The sequence below is a fragment of the Myotis brandtii genome, unplaced genomic scaffold (assembly GCF_000412655.1).
Source record: "Myotis brandtii unplaced genomic scaffold, ASM41265v1 scaffold345, whole genome shotgun sequence".
In the NCBI taxonomy this organism is placed as follows: Eukaryota; Metazoa; Chordata; class Mammalia; order Chiroptera; family Vespertilionidae; genus Myotis; species Myotis brandtii.
The window spans coordinates 1,855,884-1,861,867 of record NW_005363283.1 but is presented as its reverse complement, the minus strand read 5'-3'; the positions used below and the strand labels follow the sequence as shown (position 1 = coordinate 1,861,867).

General features: G+C 44.8%; 1 pseudogene; it reads left to right on the top strand.

Moving 5' to 3' along the window:
- The first annotated feature begins 4,269 nt into the window (after window positions 1-4,269).
- LOC102249741 lies at window positions 4,270-5,608 on the top strand (annotated as a pseudogene).
- The last annotated feature ends 376 nt before the right edge of the window (window positions 5,609-5,984 follow it).

Sequence of the window (5,984 nt, the reverse complement as noted above, 5' to 3'; positions counted from 1 at the left end):
GGGGGTGGGGAGTCCTTCAGCCCAGCCTGCACCCTCTCCAATCAGGGACCCTTTGGGGGATGTCCAACTGCCTCTCACAATCCGGGAACACTGGCTCCTAATCACTCGCCTGTCTGCCTGCCTGATCACCACTAACCACCTCTGCCTGCATGATTGCCCCTAACTATATCTGCCTGCCTGCCTGCCTGATCGCCCCTAACTGCCTCTGCCTCACCCTGCACCTGGGACCTAGGATTCCCTTCTCTGGCCAGTCACAAGCACCCAGGACCCAGACTGGCTTTGTCCAGGCTGGCCACAGCTGCAGGGGACAGTGGGTGGGTGGCTTCACCTAAGCTGCAGCCGCTGGTGCCCAGGACTGTGGGGCGGGAGGCTTGTCCCTCTCCCTGGCCGCAGCCTAGTTGCTGTAAGCTGCAGCCGCTGGTGCCCAGGACTGTGGGGCGGGAGGCTTGTCCCTCTCCCTGGCCGCAGCCCTAGTTGCTGGTGCCTGGGACCGCGGGGCATGCGGCTTGTCCCTCTCCCGGGCTGCAGGCGCAGGCACAGGCATAGGTGCAACCGCTTATGCCCGGGACCGCAGGGTGGGCGGCTTGTCCCTCTCCTGGGCCACAGCCTGGCTGGTCCCCATTCCTCTTTCCCCAGTGTTGAGTGTCTGAGCTGTTACGTCATGAGGGCATGAAAACCATTTGCATATTAGCTCTTTATTATATAGGATTCCTTTGCAATTGTTTTCAAAATAAAATGGTAGAACCCCATTTTGTTGAATTCTAGAATAAAGCTCACCCAACTAGTGATTACAGTGACCCTATAGCAGTGATGGCAAACCTATGACACGCGTGTCAGAGGTGACACGCAAACTCATTTTTTTGGTTGATTTTTCTTTGTTAAATGTCATTTAAATATATAAAATAAATATCAAAAATATAAGTCTTTGTTTTACTATGGTTGCAAATATCAAAAAATTTCTATATGTGACATGGCACCAGAGTTAAGTTAGAGTTTTTCAAAATGCTGACACGCCGAGCTCAAAAGGTTCGCCATCACTGCCCTATAGTGATCACTTCAGTCCTCATGATGGTTGTGTGAGACCTGGTACCACTATAGCCTCTGGGCCTGTATCTTTCAATATGTACAGCCTCCTCTTGTTGCCCAAGGAGGCTAGAAATATATCTATATTCTGTTTGCCCCATGGCATGAAAGAGTTTGGGAAGCACTACTCTAGAATGTCATTGCTAGGACAGAACTCTAAAATAGTAAAATACTAAACCTGGTAAAATCCATCTGTCCTTCTACAATTTATAAGAATAAACTTTAATCATATATATATATAACCTGCTGCTATATTTGATTTTCAATTGTTAGTAACAGGCTGCACTCTGTCATTTACACATTGTCTTGGTTTTCTTATCAGTTGGTTATTAGTTAAGTAAGAGTGTATGGAACCTATTTTTTCTCTATACCAAGCCAAGTGTATCATATGATAACACTACCCAAGATGTTGGCCTCATTACTGGTAGGTTATTACCATTTGTTCCAATAAACAGACTTGAATATCCAGGTTGTCTAGAGTGGGCCAGGAATGGTGCCATTGAGTGTCATGGGATGGCAATACTGGTGTCTCGTTGCCTTCCATGGGAACTTCTCTCTACCTCCTTTTCTGACCCCTTTGCTCTATTTTTCTATCTCCTTCTCCCTGGCTCCCTGACTATTTCCTAGCCTTACTATGGGGCTAGTGAGTTCTAGTCTAGCCAAGCAGGCCTATGGGGGAGCAGTATTGTTATCATATCAGCAGTAATAAATGCTTCTGTAGTGCAAGAACAATGGCTCTTTTTGTCACAATAGAGCCTTGTGAGTCTAGTCTTTGACAGAATGCAGCCCTCACTGCAAACATTTTCATGTGTGTATTTTTATTCTGGAGCCAGAGAAGGGCAGCATTTAAAGGGAAATCCAATTATTTGCAATGTATTTACAATCATAAAATGAAAACATTAGTAACTCCTCCCCAACACACATGTGCACACACATAAACACACATACAATAGGATTGTGGGGGGAATGATGTGGCTGTGCTCACTTTTAAGCAGATTATATCAGAAAGAATACAAATGAAGTAGAGCATGGGAAATTCCATAACTTGACTCAGTTCTTTTGCATCCACAGCCTCATTCCCATGTTCATCATAGCATGACATTTAATGCTGTCCGGAAATCTCTTCATAATCTCCCCCCCCCCCCCGAAATATAATAAAAACAAGATGGGACTTGGATTAAAAGAAAAAAATCCAAATCAAAGAAATCCAGCTGCCCAGATCCCAGGGAGCTCATAATGATAGTCTTTCCTACAGGATGCAGTAGTTGGAAATTCAGAAAAAAATGATAATTTATTTGGTACATACATACCACTGAGGATGAGAAATTATTTCTGCATGGAAACACAGCAAGTGGCACATAATTAAATAGGACCTAAACTTAATCTAACTTGGAATAGATAAAAAAGAAAGGATTCATATGAAGCTCTCCAGCCTGGAGTTTTAATCTCTGAGCTTTGTAGTATAATGAATGAATTAATTAGGGCAAGTGATTAACAACAAAGAAAATATCACTTATTTTTTAACTAAAACATTATTGAACTTAGAGTAACATATTAATTGTTTACAAACAGGGTCAGACTGTGTATGAGAGAGAGGAAGAGGGAGGGAGCGTGAATGAATGAATGAATCATGAATGGAAGCTGATGCTAAAATGATAATATGAGTAATTTCCAATCTTTTGGAGTACAGCACTTTATCTTGTTGTGATTTGATGCCCTACTTATCTCCTCTCTCAAAAAATGTTGTGTGGTTATTTAAGAAACACGGCCATTGAAAATTTCTTCTGTAGCATAAAAATGGTCAAACAAACAAACAAACAAAAACATCTGTCACAATATTACACAAGTTAATTGGAGATACTTGTGGATACCAGGCAATGAAAGCTTCAAATTTATCTGTTAATATTGATATAAAGAGCCTTGGCATTTGGAAAAACAATTAAAAAGAAAAAAATAAAAACAGCAATCCAATGAAGGTTATTTTGGTGACTGTATGAGACCAACCATCTCAGCAGTAGAAAAAAGATCAATTTGTACTAGTACATCAAACTTCAGTTGTTAGCATACCAAATAACTAGCTAGCTTTTTTTTTTTTTTACTATTGTAACTGGTCGTATTTATAAGAAAAAAACACATACCTAATATTCAAAACTTATCTGTTCTCATTTATTCATCATTGAAACCCCAATAATTGGGTATTTAACACATTTTTGTTCACAACATGGTTGATAAGATGGAGGAAAGAGTAAATGAATAAATACAGGACTATGACTTCCATAGGCATAATCTCCTGACTGTATTTTTCCTATAACTACATGAGCAACAAGCAGGAACTGTTTAGAAGGATCATATTTTGGCTTAAATTTCCATGCAAATTTTGCTTTAACCTATTTAACAAATATTTATTGGAAGTCTCATATAGTAGGCACTGCCCTATGTACCAAGGTGCATCAGTAAGCAAAATGAGCACACTCCCTGCCTTCTTGGAGATAACATCTAGAGCCAAGAAAGAAAACAGTCACACAACTCAATATAAAATAACAACTGTAATAAGAACTATGGTAGACATACAGAAGGCCAAGAGGCATATGAAAAAGTGCTCAAAGTCACTAATCATCAGAGAGATGCAAATTAACATAACACTGAGGTATCACCTCATACCTGTCAGTATGGCTATCATCAACAAATCAACAAACGACAAGTGTTGGAGAGGATATGGAGAAAAGGAACCCTAGTGCACTGCTGGTGGGAATGGAGACTGATGCAGCCACTGTGGAAAACAGTATGGAGTTTCCTCAAAAAATTTAAAAATGGGACTGCTATTTGACCCAGTGATCCCATTTCTATAAATATATCCTGAGAAACCTGAAACACCAATCAGAAACAATATATGCACCCCTATGTTCATAGCAACACAATTTATAATAGCTAAGCTCTGTAAATGGCCGAAGTACCTCAAAGCAGATGAGTGGATAAAAAAAAAAAAAAGCTGTGGTATATCTACACAATGGAATACTACACTGCTGTAAAAAAAGAAGAAACACTTAAATTTTGCAACAGCATGGATGGTCCTGAGAGTATTATGCTAAGCAAAATAAACCAGAAAAAGTAAGTATCACATGATCTCACTCATATGTGGAATCTAATGAACAAAATAAACTGATGAACAAAACAGATCCAGAGAAGAGTGATCACGCATGGTACATCTCTCAGCAGAGTCTCATGGTTGGCCAGGATGGCGACTTCAGGCACTCTGTTTCCAAGCCTGGTGCCAGGCTCCCGTGGGTCCTCCAACAAGTATTTGGTGGAGTTTCAGGCAGGAAAAATGTCATTAAAAGGAACAATTGTCACCCCAGACAAAAGAAAAGGGCTCATGTACATTCAGCAGACAGATGACTCCCTCATTCACTTCTGCTGGAAAGACAGGACGTCTAGGAACGTGGAAGACGATTTGATCATCTTCCCTGATGACTGTGAGTTCAAGCGTGTGCCGCAGTGCCCCAGTGGGAGGGTCTATGTGCTCAAGTTCAAGGCAGGGTCCAAACAGCTCTTCTTCTGGATGCAGGAGCCTAAGGCGGACCAGGACGAGGAGCATTGCCAGAAAGTCAACAAGTATCTGAACAACCCACAGATGCCCGGAGCACTGGGGGCGAGCGGGAGTGGAGGCCATGAGCTGTCTGCACTGGGCGGCGAGGGCGGCCTGCAGAGCCTGCTGGGGAACATGAGCCACAGCCAGCTCATGCAGCTCATCAGACCCGCCGGACTGGGTGGGCTGGGGGCCCTGACTGGGCCAGGCCTGGCCAGCTTACTGGGGAGTGGAGGGCCTCCGACGAGCAGCTCCTCATCCAGCTCCCAGAGCCAGTCAGCAGCGGTGACCCCGTCTTCCACCGCCTCTTCTGCCTGAGCCACCTCAGCCCCTTCTGCTCCAGCAGCTGCCTCAGTGACCAGCCCAAGTCCCACGCCCAATCCAGGTAATGGAGCCAGCACAGCAGCCAGCCCAACCCAGCCCATCCAGCTGACCAACCTCCAGAGCATTCTATCCACTATGAACGTGCCGGCCAGGCCAGGAGGCAGCTAGCAAGTTGACCTGGCCAGTGTCTTGACGCCCGAGATCATGGCACCTATCCTCGCCAACGCTGACGTCCAGGAGCGCCTGCTACCCTACCTGCCCTCTGGGGAGTCGCTGCCACAGACCACAGAGGAGATCCAGAACACACTGACCTCCCCCCAGTTCCAGCAGGCCCTGGGCATGTTCAGTGTGGCCTTAGCCTCAGGGCAGCTGGGCCCCCTCATGTGCCAGTTTGGCCTGCCTGCAGAGGCCGTCAACAAGGGTGATGTGGAAGCTTTTGCTAAAGCGATGCAGAACAGTGCCAGATCGGAGCAGAAGGAGGGCGATGGGAAGGACAAGAAGGAGGAAGAGGAGGACATGAGCTTAGATTAAGTTATTTGCTGTCTTTTGCGGGCGGGGCTCCTGGCTGTGTGGACGAGCAGTGTGTTTGTGGGCCGTTGCACATCCTCACACCTCTGTTCTATAAGACACTTTTTGAAAGTGGACAAAAAAAAAAAAAAAAAAAAAAAACAAAAAAAAAAAAAACAAACAAAAAAAAAAAAACAACAACAACAACAACAAAAAAAAACAGATCCAGAGACATAGAAGCATGGAACAGACTGAGGAATTTCAGAAGGAAGGCAGAGGTGGGAGTGGGTGGGGAGAGATTAACCTAACCAGGGAACATTATATATACACTAGAGGCCCAGTGCACAAAAATTTGTGCACTGGGGGGGGGGAGGGGGGTCCCCCAGCCCGGCCTGTGCCCTCTCGCAGTCTGGGACCCCTCGGGAGATAACGACCTGCTGGCTTAGGCCTGCTCCCGGGTGGCAGAGGGCAGGCCCAATCCCTA